This window comes from Pogoniulus pusillus, chromosome 3 (assembly GCF_015220805.1).
Source record: "Pogoniulus pusillus isolate bPogPus1 chromosome 3, bPogPus1.pri, whole genome shotgun sequence".
Lineage (NCBI taxonomy): Eukaryota > Metazoa > Chordata > Aves > Piciformes > Lybiidae > Pogoniulus > Pogoniulus pusillus.
This window is the reverse complement of record NC_087266.1, coordinates 46899687-46913009: the sequence shown is the minus strand read 5'-3', so window position 1 is coordinate 46913009 and position 13323 is coordinate 46899687. Positions and strand designations below refer to the sequence as shown.

The 13323-nt window shown below is 43.2% G+C and overlaps 1 protein-coding gene across 12 annotated transcripts in view; it reads left to right on the top strand.

Moving 5' to 3' along the window:
- The window catches only part of ENOX1 (ecto-NOX disulfide-thiol exchanger 1), a 453062-nt gene that overhangs the window by 261413 nt on the left and 178326 nt on the right, over nucleotides 1-13323 (top strand). For 2 of the 12 annotated variants that reach the window (XM_064174832.1, XM_064174884.1), the window contains one exon: nucleotides 6566-6676. The exons of the other annotated variants lie outside the window; for them this stretch is intronic. The gene's annotated coding sequence lies outside the window, so the exon portion shown is untranslated. The remainder of the gene's footprint in view (nucleotides 1-6565; nucleotides 6677-13323) is intronic. 12 annotated transcript variants of the gene reach the window in all.

The following is a 13323-nucleotide window of genomic DNA, read 5'->3' as shown; positions in this document are numbered from 1 at the left end:
CTTGTCTCTGCTGTGACAAGTAAATTCAACAGTTCTGTGCAAAGCACTTTTAATTTCTTGCCTGGCTAACACGGTGGACATAGAAATTACTTTAATTATGACTTGAATGCTTATCTAAAAGCCAGGAGGAATGCTGGTCTGATGGTTGGAGAATCAAACTAGAATTCAGCAGATCTGGGTTAATTTAAAATGCCTGTCATGTCTTTGCTTTAGCGAGTCTTTTTCTCTCTGTGCCTCATGTTATTGTCTGAAAAAAGGAAATAATGAACCTCTCATTCTACCCATGCCATCTTGCCTTACCAGTTTAGCTGGTAGCATTTCTGGGGCTGTATATGTGCCTTGAGTCAGCAGTGCTTCAACTTGCATAAGCCATATGGGCACTCTATTTCAATAGCTTTTGTCTTGTCCAGCTTGCAGGGAAAATTCTCAGTGGAGTGTGGATCTGGGTCTTAGATGTCTTTTGTTGTCTTTCATGTAGCACTATTCTTAGATCTATCTTGTAAGAGACCCAGGGCTCTGGAATCAGCATATTGGACATGCAGGACAGGTCTGAGCATTTCAGTTGCCTTGTGGAAGCCTAAGACAGGCCCCAGTTCAACAGAACGACTGAGTGCATGCTTAATCTTTGCCTATTCAACAAATGCTTTGAACATAAATATGTTCCAAAGTGTCTTGCTCTAGATAGGCAAGCTCCAAAATGTGCTGCTAGATAAGGATCAGTATTTCTTCCTAAAAGAACTTGTTATAGGACAGATACATTAGAGCTGCCTGTGCTTTTAGGTAAGAGGCTTGACACTGCGCTGTCTATGCAGCAGCCAAAGTAGACAAAGCCAGAAAATACTGTTACAATTGCTTCCTGGCATGTAAATACAGATTATTTAGTGTGATAATTTGCATGTGCATTACAGATTCATGCTATCAAGCCAAACTATGTGATGGCAACCATGAACACTAATCTTCTATCCTTTATTCTTCAAAATCAGCAAAAGTCATCCGCTGAATTATATATTGAATTGGCAAGTCCAAGGTTGGGTTGGGTTTGTTTTGTTTGTTTGGTTTTTCCCTCATGAGCAATTTTAAAAGCATATCAAGATAAGAAAGTTAAAGTGGTATAGGTTCTGTTTTCCAGTGCAGAGAGTTCTGTTTTTCAAGAGCCTCAAATGATTGAAGAAATTGCTGATTTAAAAAGAAATAGCAACTAATATATTATACTGTCACCTTTAAAAACTTTGGGAGTTTAATGTAATTTAACAACTGGTTGTTTATAGAGGATTGCAACTTGTCATAAACCTAATGCTGTGCAGCTGATATACTGTGACAGAAAAAGCAGTTGATCCAAAGTACATGCAATCAAAGCATCCCAGCCTTAATGCATCAACTCCTGTATAAATTACATATGGAAAACTATCAATCCTGGACTTTTAAAATGCCTAAGATAGTATATGAAGCAAAACCAGCAGCCAAAGTTTATTAAAGCAGCTTTCTGATATACATACATGTATACATGTACATACAGGTTCTAGTGGGAGGTATCCCTGCCTATGGTGGGGGGTTGGAACTAAATGATCTTTGAGGTCCCTTCCAACCTAAACCATTCTATATATGTATAAGTATAAATGTGTGTTTGTATTTATCTGCTGTATCATATGTATTCAGAGCTGATACAAGAGTAAATGGAAAAAGTGCTATACACTTGCCTTCTAAAAACTCACTGCTTTGGGTGTTGAGCCCTTTTCCTTCACCCCTGTTCTCAGACTTAACCAGTCACGTTTGCAAAACTCAGTCCTCAGTAGCATCTTGCTGAAAGGAAAACTAGCATGATTTCCTTCTTTGTAACTGGGGCCCTTTCACTAATTTGCTAGATACTGATATGGCCCCCATCAGTCCCTGAAAGGGATTCAAATCTCTTTCTACCATCATAAAATTGTAGAATCAATAAGGTTGGAAAAGACCTCCAAGATCATCCACTCCAACCTAGCACCCAGCCCTATCCAGTCAACTAGACCATGGCACTAAGTGCCCCAGCCAGGCTTTTCTTGAATACCCCCAGGGATGGGGACTCCACCACCTCCCTGGGCAGCCCATTCCATTGTCAAGTCACTCTCTATGAAGAACTTCCTTCTAACATCCAGCCTAGACCTTCTCCAGCACAACTTGAGACTGTGTCCCCTTGTTCTGTTGCTGGTTACCTGGGAGAAGAGACCAACCCCACCTGGCTACAACCTCCCTTCAGGTAGCTGTAGACAGCAATGAGGTCCCCCCTGAGCCTCCTCTTCTCCAGGCTGCACACCCCCAGCTCCCTCAGCCTCTCCTCACAGGGCTGTGTTCCAGGCCCCTCACCAGCTTTGTTGCCTTTCTCTGGACATGTTCCAGTATCTCAACATCTCTCTTGAATTGAGGGGCCCAGAACTGGACACAGCACTCAAGGTGTGGCCTGACCAGTGCAGAGTACAGGGGCAGAATAACCTCCCTTGTCCTACTGTTCCACACTGTTCCTGATCGAGGCCAGGATGCCATTGGCTTTCCTGGCCACAAATCTTTATTCCTTGTATTTTTTTCTGGGTGAACACTCCATAACTCTCAACAAAGGGATCCATTTTTTGGTAGGAGGCACATAACAGAAACACATTTGTCAAATGCTGCTGCCTTTTGCCTTGGATATGGGAAAGCATTTAGTTGAAATGGTAAAACCAGATGAATATTATCCACCAGTCCCACATGTCTCCTGTCTGCAAGCTTCTCAGCCCTGGGGACACGGGCTGTGTTACTGGCTCAGGGGAATGGGTTTAGAGGAGCCCTTTGTTACAATATTGGCAGCACATCACTGGACTTTCTGTAGTTGCAGATGGAGCACTTTGCCGAACAGATGGATTCTCAGCCCTCTGAAAGAAAGGGAAGGTACTTGATGTACCATGATAAGAAAGGAAGGGGGTATTCCAGGCATATGGAAAAGCAGGGAAGAAGACACATTCTGCACTATTTGGTGCTCTTGGAGCCTAGCAACCTCTCTGGCAAACTTGGAAAGACATAAGCACTGCATTCTGTGAGAGGGCAAAGGGACTATAACTAGCGTGGAGGAGCTAATTTGCAGAGAAGCAATAAAAACGAAGGCCAAGTCTAGGCAAAACCTGCTTTCCTGGGTGTGTAGCTAAGTATTGCATACTAGGAAATGTTCCTTCCTGGCATCAGGGGTGCACTCTGTTAAAGCACAGGACTAGCATCAGAAGAGCATAACTGGAACAGAAGACTGGTTAATATTTTAAGGTCTACTGTATTGTGAAAGAGACTAGAGAAAATGTTCACTGCCACTGTGAAGCCTGGAATTCCCTTTTCCAGCAGTATGTGCATCAGTTTCAAATCATTGTGGTGCAGTTCATGCAGTGACATTGTGCCTCTCTTGTGCTCTTCTTCCTCCCTTCCTCACCCCTCCATCTTGTTCGTACCTCACTTCCATTTCAATTGTTAGAGCAGGGTCAGTTCTTTGCACTGCCTAAGAACCTACAATCATGACTCAAAATTGCTTTGTCTGATCCAATATTTACTGCTAAGATCTTCATGCAGTTGCTGTGTGGAGCATGATACATAAGCAGCAGGAGCTGAAAGGAGCGATCATATTTTGCAGTGTTTTAGCAGCCTGCAACTATTGAATCACTTCACACACACAGACTGAGCAGAGATATTATACTTCATTGTGGTATGATTTAGGATATGACAACAATGGACTTTAGTCTTTATTTTTGCCTCCTGGTTTAATTAGTTTCATAGAATCAAGCAGGTTGGAAGAGACCTCCAAGATCATCCAGTCCAACCTAGCACCCAGCCCTATCCAGTGCCTCTTGATAGATGTTAAAGCTCTTTAGCAATAGTAAGGATGCTAAAGGTCTTTGAAACCCAGATTTTCTGGGGGGAAAAATAAAAATGAAGGTGATAAAGGGCAAAAAATGTCAAGATTCTTTCCAAGTGTGACTCATTGCTGAAAGTAGCTATGCAAAAATACCACTTTCCATACCCAAAGTTGTTTTCTGCAGCAATAGAAATGTCTAAAGTATTTTTCCTGAAAAATAAAGTGAATTGCATTACATGCCCACTTGTGCATCAACTGTGCTCCATTTTGCAGGACTGAATTCTCAGGGAGGCTCTGAGATAAAATAAACAAGGAATCCCATCATTGAATTTTAGTGTGAACATTTTTCAGACCGTTGTGTCTGGATCTCTGCCAAGTTTTAGGACTATAATAAATTAATTCCAACCCACACAAAAGAGAAAGGGGTGGGGGGGGGGAATCCAACAACTTCTACAAGACAAAAACACTGGGCAAGTTTTATGGGGAATGGCCAAAAATAATTTATTGGAAAAGTAATTATCTAAAGAGAGAGTGGGCTCTTGTCTTTAATTGGAAATGATAACACTTTCCAGACCTACTAAACACAGCTGAAGAGGAGCATCAGCATTTTCCTTCACCAGACTGGTTAACCTGAATGTAAAGTTAATGTGTTGCTTTCCTTTTTGTTTTATTTCTCCTTACACCCAATACTGAAAGTGAATCTACATCCCTCTGTCTGTGGCAAAATCTAATCTGGCTGCCACAGAACCTGTGAAATTGATGGAGGTGACGAGCCAGGGTCTGCTTCTGCATTGTATGTCTGGCTTTACTGAATCTCTAGTCACCTGCAGATAATAAATATTTCATATGTTGGACAGGTGAAAGGTTTCATTTGGCTGCAGATCTGCTTCCAAGGCAACCAGTTCCTGTCATTTGAACAGTTTAAACATGTTGAAAACAAAGCTTGTTTTCTGGGTTTCTCCTCTGTGATTTTATGTGTAAAGCGTTATCAGTCTCCCTTCTATTCCTGCTACAAGCAGATATCAAAAATATGATAGCATTAGCAAATAATTCTAAACAATTTATAAGCTCAGTGTCTTCTCTCTTCCAGTCAAGATGGAATGAAAAATGCCATTTCATTTTACAAGCACAGAGTAAATACCTAGAGATACGAAATTGCCTGAGTTAGCATCTGTAAATACTCTGTAAGCAAAAAGTCCGTGCAATCACAGTACTACATTGTTCTTGTCAGCATGTTTCTTTGTTATCTTGGGGGTTACCTCAAAATCTTTGCCCATTAACTCTGTTACTGAGTTGAATTTCTTTCTGGGGTGTGGGGGGCGTACCCCAAGTGTTTACCAAGTTACCAAGAAGATAGTACAGTCTCTTCAGCCATATCTGATTCCTGCAAGTGTCAGTGCTTGTTAAGGATCTTTTGGAAAATGTCTGCTGTATTCTTTACATCTTAGAATCATAGAATCAAGCAGGTTGGAAGAGACCTCCAAGATCATCCAGTCCAACCTAGCACCCAGCCCTAGCCACTCAACCAGACCATGGCACTAAGTGCCTCATCCAGGCTTTTCTTGAACACCTCCAGGGATGGTGACTCCACCACCTCCCTGGGCAGCCCATTCCAATGCCAATCACTCTCTCTGCCAACAACTTCCTCCTAACATCCAGCCTAGACTTCCCCCTGCATGACTTGAGACTGTGTCCCCTTGTTCTATTTCTGGTTGCCTGGGAGAAGAGACCACCCCCCACCTGGCTACAACCTCCCTTCAGGTAGTTGTAGACTTGGAAACGTGCAGAGAAAGAGCCTGTTTGGTTTCAAGTGCAACGAGCAGCTGTCTTTCCTCCTTCTCTCACCTAGCCTTTCTGACTCGTGTTGTGCTCCATGCCCAACTCTAGAGCAATGCTTACATCCTCTGCCGCTGATTTCAACAAGCGCTTCTCTTTCCTGACTGCTGTGTCAATTTTGACAACAGAAGAAATCTATTGGAATAGCCCTGGGGAATTTTGGTAGGCAGACTCCAAGTAAAGGGATTTTCTACCATCTCATATCAGGCTCAGAGACATTTTTAGTTGACTCTGACCTTCAGTATGGGTGTCCTCTTAATGCGATTATGGCAGAATGGTGGCATTTCTCCAGGAGACACACAGCTGGTTTAGGAAGTAAGATGGAAAATACATCTTGGGGTGAGATTGACTGACAGGTTTTAGACATCCTGGTGGAGATTCATACACAGGTGGCTTATACAATCTCTCTCCCCTTTCTGTCTACTTATTATACTGGTGCTTTGCAGTGATGTTCTATTTGGAGACTAGGAAGGCTTTTGAGATCTATTCAGCAAGACTAACATGCACAACTGCTGGTTTGGGTTTAGGAGGCAGATGGGAAGTGAGTACGGTTTGTGACAGGCACTTTTTGTGCCCGGTAGCTCTGTGGATGACCCCCCCTGTTGGAAACAATGAAACTATATCTGACCTTGCAGTTGTCTCCCTTATTTCAAGGTGTATAGATTTTAGCCAGCACGTCTGTGGTTAACCCCTCCTGACTGTTGTTTATTTCCTGCCACTCAGCAGACACACCACTGAGAGTTAAGTATGTGAACTCAAAGACGTTCCCTCTCTCCTGTAAGGTCTTAATAGCAAGCAGTCACGAGCCAGGCTTCTCTAGGCAGAATTATTTCTACCTAAGAAATACAGGCTTCAGGAGTATGCCCTTTCTCTCACCCTTTTCAGATTACATTAAAAGCATCTACTTCAAGAAACTACAACTGTGTTTATTGGAGTGTTGAATTTGAAAGCAGTGCTGGGATCCCTGCCACGGCACGCTTGAACCGTGAAACCCAGGTCAGTTCCATTTTTTGGTTTTCATGTACTGGCACAGCTTTGCTTCCAGGTCTCTGTGGGAGCAATTCTTCTTTTAACATACAGAAAACATCATATTTGATTTTATAACCTTACCTCTTGTTGGTTTTTCTCTGGGTTTTTTTGTACTACTAAACCAAAATGTCAGGGTGGCATGTCAGCAAACACAACGTGTTCAAAAAGGAGCATGCTGACAAGCTCAAAAACTAAATGCTCTCTTTTAAGCAGGCAGGAGCAGGTCAGATTTTCCTTCCTGCCCACCAGTCTATCCCTGGACTTGAGGAGACTTAATCTGCTTCTTGCTCTGTCACAAATGACTGCTGGCTATTGCACTGTAGAACATGCTCTTGAGATATGGGTGGATAACAAGTTTCAATCGCTGTTCGCTGAGGTTGACTTTGTGACTCAAAGGCTACTGACTCAGTAGCCCCATAGTTTTGTTAGTGAATCAACCCCTTTGCTCTCTTCTAGCCCTTTATGGCATTAGGGGTTTTGTGGAATCATCAGATTGCTCTGGAGAAGAATACTGAGGAGTGTTGCCTGGGCTACTTTCTGAGAAGACTGACTTTGTGATAATTCTAGATCTCACACTCCAAATTTCACCCAAACCTAGTTTGCATCTCTGAAATTTCATGCACATAGTGGTTCGCTGCAAGGTGGATTTGCACAGTGGCAATACAAAGTAGTAAGATTATATACCTGCAATGTTTTTGCCCTAAAATGTGTGTTGGATTACTCTGTTTGAAGCCACAGGACTGTTTGTCTGCTCATGGGAAAAATATCTGGAGGGTTGGGTTTTTTTTCGGTGTCTGACTGTGGTGTGGATCTGGCTTCACTTTAATTTCTGTCCCCTGATCTTTAGTTGTTTTATACTTTAATATTGCAAGAGTGCTCTTGGAGTAAGTGTTCTTCCAGTGAAACTTATGGTGCAGTCCTTTTTTTTAATGTGTGGGACAATAGATGAAGAATAATCTGGAAGACACCCAAATAGGGGCTTTTCACCACCAAGGAATCTGTAGTTAGTGCCATTGTCCATTTCAGTCACCAAGTAAGACTGAAGAGCAAGTACTGTGTCCAGCCCCAAGTCTTCTCTGACTTTTCAGTGGTACATTAAGTTACTCTGCTTCTAAGCATGCTTCCCTTCTTTTCAGTTTCTCTTCCTTTTTGCATTTATTCCTTGTTTAATTATTTCAGGTCAAGGCTGCAACAGAATACAGTAAAAGTAATGCTCTGTGACCTTCCCTTGGCAGAAAAAAAAAAGAGTGAAGAGATAAATATTATTTCTAGTTATTATATTTATCAAAGACAACGTGGAGATAAGTTTTGCCTGAAAATTTTGTAGCTGCACCATGAATCTTTAATTGCCATTGGCAGTCAAGAAGTGCCTTTCTGGATTAAGCAGACACTGTGCTTCAGGGGTATGCATAGGTGGCAGAAAGTGATAAAGCTGGTGAAACCACACCTCTGGGAACATGTAATGGGATCTTTCCTGTGATATGCAAGTGATGCTGCCAAGTTGCTATATAAACAATTCATGGCAGAAGTGGTGAGAGGTAGTTAAATAGCTGGATCACGTATCAAAGACAAAATCCATCAGTGGGAATGGAAATGTGCTTTAGAAAAGAGTGGGTTTGCTTTAAAAAATATATGAATAATAATTAAAAAGATCTTTGCCCAAAGCATGTAGTTGCACCGAAGAGGAAATAGCAAATGATTTATCACAGTTGTTGCAGTTCAGTGTAAAGGAACATTTAGGAAAGCAGGTTGCATAGAGTTTGGGAAGAAACAAGACTTTGAAATCTGGTTACTTTTCAGGCAGAAGATGTGCACTGCTTACTTTTTTTGGTGATAAAACCCCTCCTGCCATTTCTATTCTAAGCATGAGCAATGATCTCAGGCAGCCCAGCTAAACATATTTCAGGGTCATATACAGCCACAGATCAATGAGTGTTAGCAAATCTTATTGCCCAGCAGAAGCTGAGCTCATGGCTTCAGTCAGTTTTGTATTTTATGCTGTATGAGGAAAAGGCAGCAAGATTGAGTGCATCCTCAGCAAGTTTGTCAACAACACCAAGCTGCATGCTGTGGTCAACACACTGCAGGGAAGAAAGGCCACCCAGAGGGATCTTGAGAGGTGAGCCCATGTAAACCTCATGAAGTCCAACAAGCTCTGCACTTGGTACAGGCAATCCCAAGCACAAATACAGGCTGGGCAATGAGTGGATCTGCAGCCCTTCAGAGAAGGACTTGGGAGTGTTGGGGAACAGAAAACTGAATATGAGCCAGCAATGTGTGTTTGTCACCCAGAGAGCCAACCATATCCTGGGCTGCATCAAAAGAAGTGTGGGCAGCAGGTTGAGGAAGGGGATTCTCCCCACCTCTGCTCCACTTCTGTGAGACCCCACCTGGAGTACTGTTATCAGCTCTGGGGCCTCCAGTGTAAGAAAGATACAGACCCGCTCAAGTGGGTTCAGAGCCATGAAGGTGGTCAGAGGGCTTCTATAAGGACAGGCAGAGGGAGCTGAGGTTGTTCATCCTGGAGAAGAGAAGGCTGTGAGAAGGCTTTATAGCAGCTTTCCAGTACCTAAAGGGGGCCTGTAACAAAGCTGGAGAAATGGAGTCAGGGACAAGTGTAGTCCCCCTGTAATCCAGGAGGAAAAAGTGAGTGACCTGCTGAGCCACATGGATCCTCACAAGTCCATGGGATCCATCCTAGGATGCTGAGAGAGCTGGCAAATGAGCTGGCCAAGCCACTCTCCATCATTTATCAACAGTCCTGGCTTACTGGAGAGGTCCAGTGCCAGGCAAGGTCATGAAACAGGTCATCTTGACTGCCATCACAAAGCACCTACAGGATGGGCAAGGGATCAGGCTCAGCCAGCACGCGTTTAGGAAGGGCAGGTCCTCCCTGACCAACCTGATCTCCTTTTATGATCAGGTTACCTGCATGGTGTATGTGGGGCAGGCTGTGGATGTAGTCTACCTGGATGTCAGCAAAGCTTGTGGCACCTTCTGCCACAACAAACTCCTGGCAAAGCTGGCAGCTCGTGGCTTGGACAGATTCACTCTGAAATGGGTCAAGAACTGGCTGGAGGGCTGGGCCCAGAGAGCAGTGGTGAATGGTGCCACATCCAGTTGGCAGTCAGTAGTGGTGTCCCCCAAGTATCAGTGCTGGGTGCAGTCCTGTGCAATACCTTTATTGATGATCTGTATGAGAGGATTGAGTCCAGCATCAGTAAGTTTGCAGATGACACCAAGCTAGGAGCAGGTGTCAATGAGTTGAATGTTAGGAGAGCCCTGCAGAGGGACCTAGACAGGCTGAATGGGTGGGCAGAGGCCAAGGGGATGACATTTAACAAGGCCAAGTGCAGGGTTCTACACTTTGGCCACAACAATCCCAAGCAGTGCTACAGGCTGGGGACAGAGTGTCTGGAGAGCAGCCAGGAAGAAAGGGACCTGGGGGTACTGGTAGACAGTAGGCTGAAGATGAGCCAGCAATGTGCCCAGGTGGCCTGTAATACTTGTTTTCCATTGGCCTTTTCCTCTATTTGCTGTTCCTTTAAGATCTGATGTGACTCAGCTAAAAATCCTCTTACAAAGTTTGGTAGGAGCTGGATCTTGGGCTAGAGTCCTAAGGTGCCAGCAACAGAAAACTGAAGAAGAGAGGAGGGAGTATTAAAGCATCGTGAGGCAAGGGAGATATTCTTGACCTGTGAGTTTCTTTTGTTTTGCTAAGTAATAGGAATGGTTCTGTAGATGAAGTTGTATGGTCATAGTAAACAGGTCCTTCATTCAACCATCACCATCCCTGGAGGTGTTCAGGAAAAGCCTGGATGAGGCACTTAGTGCCATGGTCTGGTTGAGTGTCTAGGGCTGGGTGCTAGGTTGGACTGGATGATCTTGGAGGTCTCTTCCAACCTGGCTGATTCTATGAAATCTATGAAACAAATTCATCAGATTTTGTTCTATGTTTAATCACCCACAAAATCTGTCAGATGCTCTTCCACCAGGAACAATATCTCCCAATTAACTGTAATTAAGGTATATTACAACAACAGGATGTGCAACTACATGGATCTGTCTCTTGACATTTAAAATTTAGATTTTTTTTTTATTCTGCCAAGTCTCTTAATGTGCTTCAATTAATAACAAAAGCCAGGCCATTCTCAGTGATGGATCTGCATATGTAAATCTTAATACCACTGAGATGAGATGGAGCATGAATCTTTCCACCGCTAAGCCCCGCTCAGAAACATGCATGAACCCTAATTAAGCTGAATTTACTGGACCAGCTGTTGATTACCAGGAAGCTAAGGGTCAACACTTGATTGCCTTATTGTGTGCAAAAACTGTGGTGGAGATGGCAGGAGCATTCCATATCTTGTCTGCAGGTTTTTCAGAGGATCTGTAGCCATCCATAGCATTCACTTAGAAACCATACAAAGCTATTTTCTTTGTGCACTACTGAAAGCAAATTTTTAACTTGAGTTCCCAACAAAGGGCTTTGATTATCATCTGGAAAATTATTGCATCTCCTCTGAGCTGTGGTAGATAACCATTTTTCCCCAACTGATAAGCACTTGGAGACCTAATCAGTAGTCAGTAAAGCTTAGGTGTAGTGTTTGTACAGAGAGCTTGACAATGAAGACTTTTTAAGCTGTTACAGAATAGAAGGAGATTGACAACTCAAAAGCAAGAATTTCCTTAGCTCAGGCATTTCTGACCGTGTAATTAAACTGAATATGCTCCACCCTTGCTCCTAGCCGCAGTTACCCTGAAGAAGATTAGCAGTGAATTTCTACCAAGGCTGAAACCATGTTTGTACCCTGAAATATGGACTAATACATCAGTGTGCAACAAGTCATCCTGGCAGTGCCTCCCAAACTTGGTGATGCTTCTTTGTGTGCCAGTGATGCACTTGACAGTGTCATCAATCCATGAAACTTGGAAGGAGTTCACTGTTTCAAAGATGAGCACAGGTGAAACTAGATTTGCACAGCACTTAGTATGGTGCATAGGTGTTTGCCTGAAGTGCTAGATGTCTCTAGAACGTGTCCAGAGAAAGGCAACAAAGCTGGTGAGGGGCCTGGAACTCAAAGCCTGTGAGGAGAGGCTGAGGGAGCTGGGGGTGTGCAGCCTGGAGAAGAGAAGGCTCAGGGGGGACCTCATTGCTGTCTACAACTACCTGAAGGGACATTGTAGCCAGGTGGGGGGTGGCCTCTTCTCCCAGGCAACCAGCAATAGAACAAGGGGACACAGTCTCAAGGTGTGCCAGGGGTAGGTATAGGCTGGATGTTAGGAGGAAGTTCTTCACAGACAGAGTGATTGGCATTGGAATGGGCTGCCCAGGAAGGGGGTGGAGTCACCATCCCTGGAGGTGTTCAAGCAAAGCCTGGATGAGGCACTTAGTGCCATGGTCTGGTTGAGTGGCTAGGGCTGGGTGCTAGGTTGGACTGGCTGATCTTGGAGGTCTCTTCCAACCTGCTTGATTCTATGATTCTGTCATGGAGCATATACAATCAGAAGGTCTTATGTAAAACACTGAGGAAAGAAAGGTGAAAAGCTATCTCCCATGTTATTACACTGAGCAGATCTTATTATGAGCTAAATTTAAGTGACCTGCTATGATTGTGATTGCATGATACAATCATGTCCCTGGGATTATTAGTTTTCTTTTCAATTTCTTTTTAGCTACCTCCATTCTCTGTAACTATTTCCTAAATCTACTTCAGTTGTGCTCCCAAGTAAATCAAGTAGCTGATTGAGAAATGGCATGGTTACAAAGTTCTGCTTTTCTTTTAAGATACCAGTAAACATTTTTTTTTAAGGTGTTATATTTTATTTGCCTGTTATGTGCCCATACTTGCTTGATCACATGCAGGAAATGTTTTTGTGCACTGCTTTATGCATGACTAAGAAAGGAGCTGTAGCTAGAAGAAGATGAAATACAGGCTGTAATTTACACCTGACAAGAGTGTGAATTTCATTGCAAGTCCTTTTAAAGGAAACTTGCTATTTTCTCCACATTCAGAGAGATGGTGATTCCATATGAAATTATGATCATTGCCCTTCTCTTGGTTTTTTTGTTCTATTCTGCATTGGCTTTGATTTTTGCTAGGAAAAAAAGAAGAGATTCCTCCAACTATTGCAATCCAGTGATACCTGGAGGTCTGGGTCATGGTCCCGTGGTACTGGACATACACCATAAGCAGAGAGGCTAGGCAAGATAGATAAAGCAGATATTATCACACCGGTTCAGAAGTGGGTCATGAAGAGGTAGACAATGTAAATTACTTGCCCAAGGTCCATTGCAGATTTATATGAGGAATAGGAATCTCCTGGATCCCTGTCCAGTCGATTTTCCATTTCTAGAGAACTGTTTTGGCTGAATTACAACTTTAGCTTGGAAGCTATTTGGAGATAGGAGGAGGTCTCTTGGTCTTTCCTCCTGAAAGAAGTATTAGCAGGCAATTAAAAGAATTATAAATGAGACCCATTCAAACTGCTTCAGTTGCTATTGCCCTCAGCTTCAGACAAGAAGGTACATGGAGGTCATTTAACCTGACCACTTATATACCATGAGCCACTAGTGTCACCTGGGCAATTCTAAATTAAACTGTGTCTTTGGA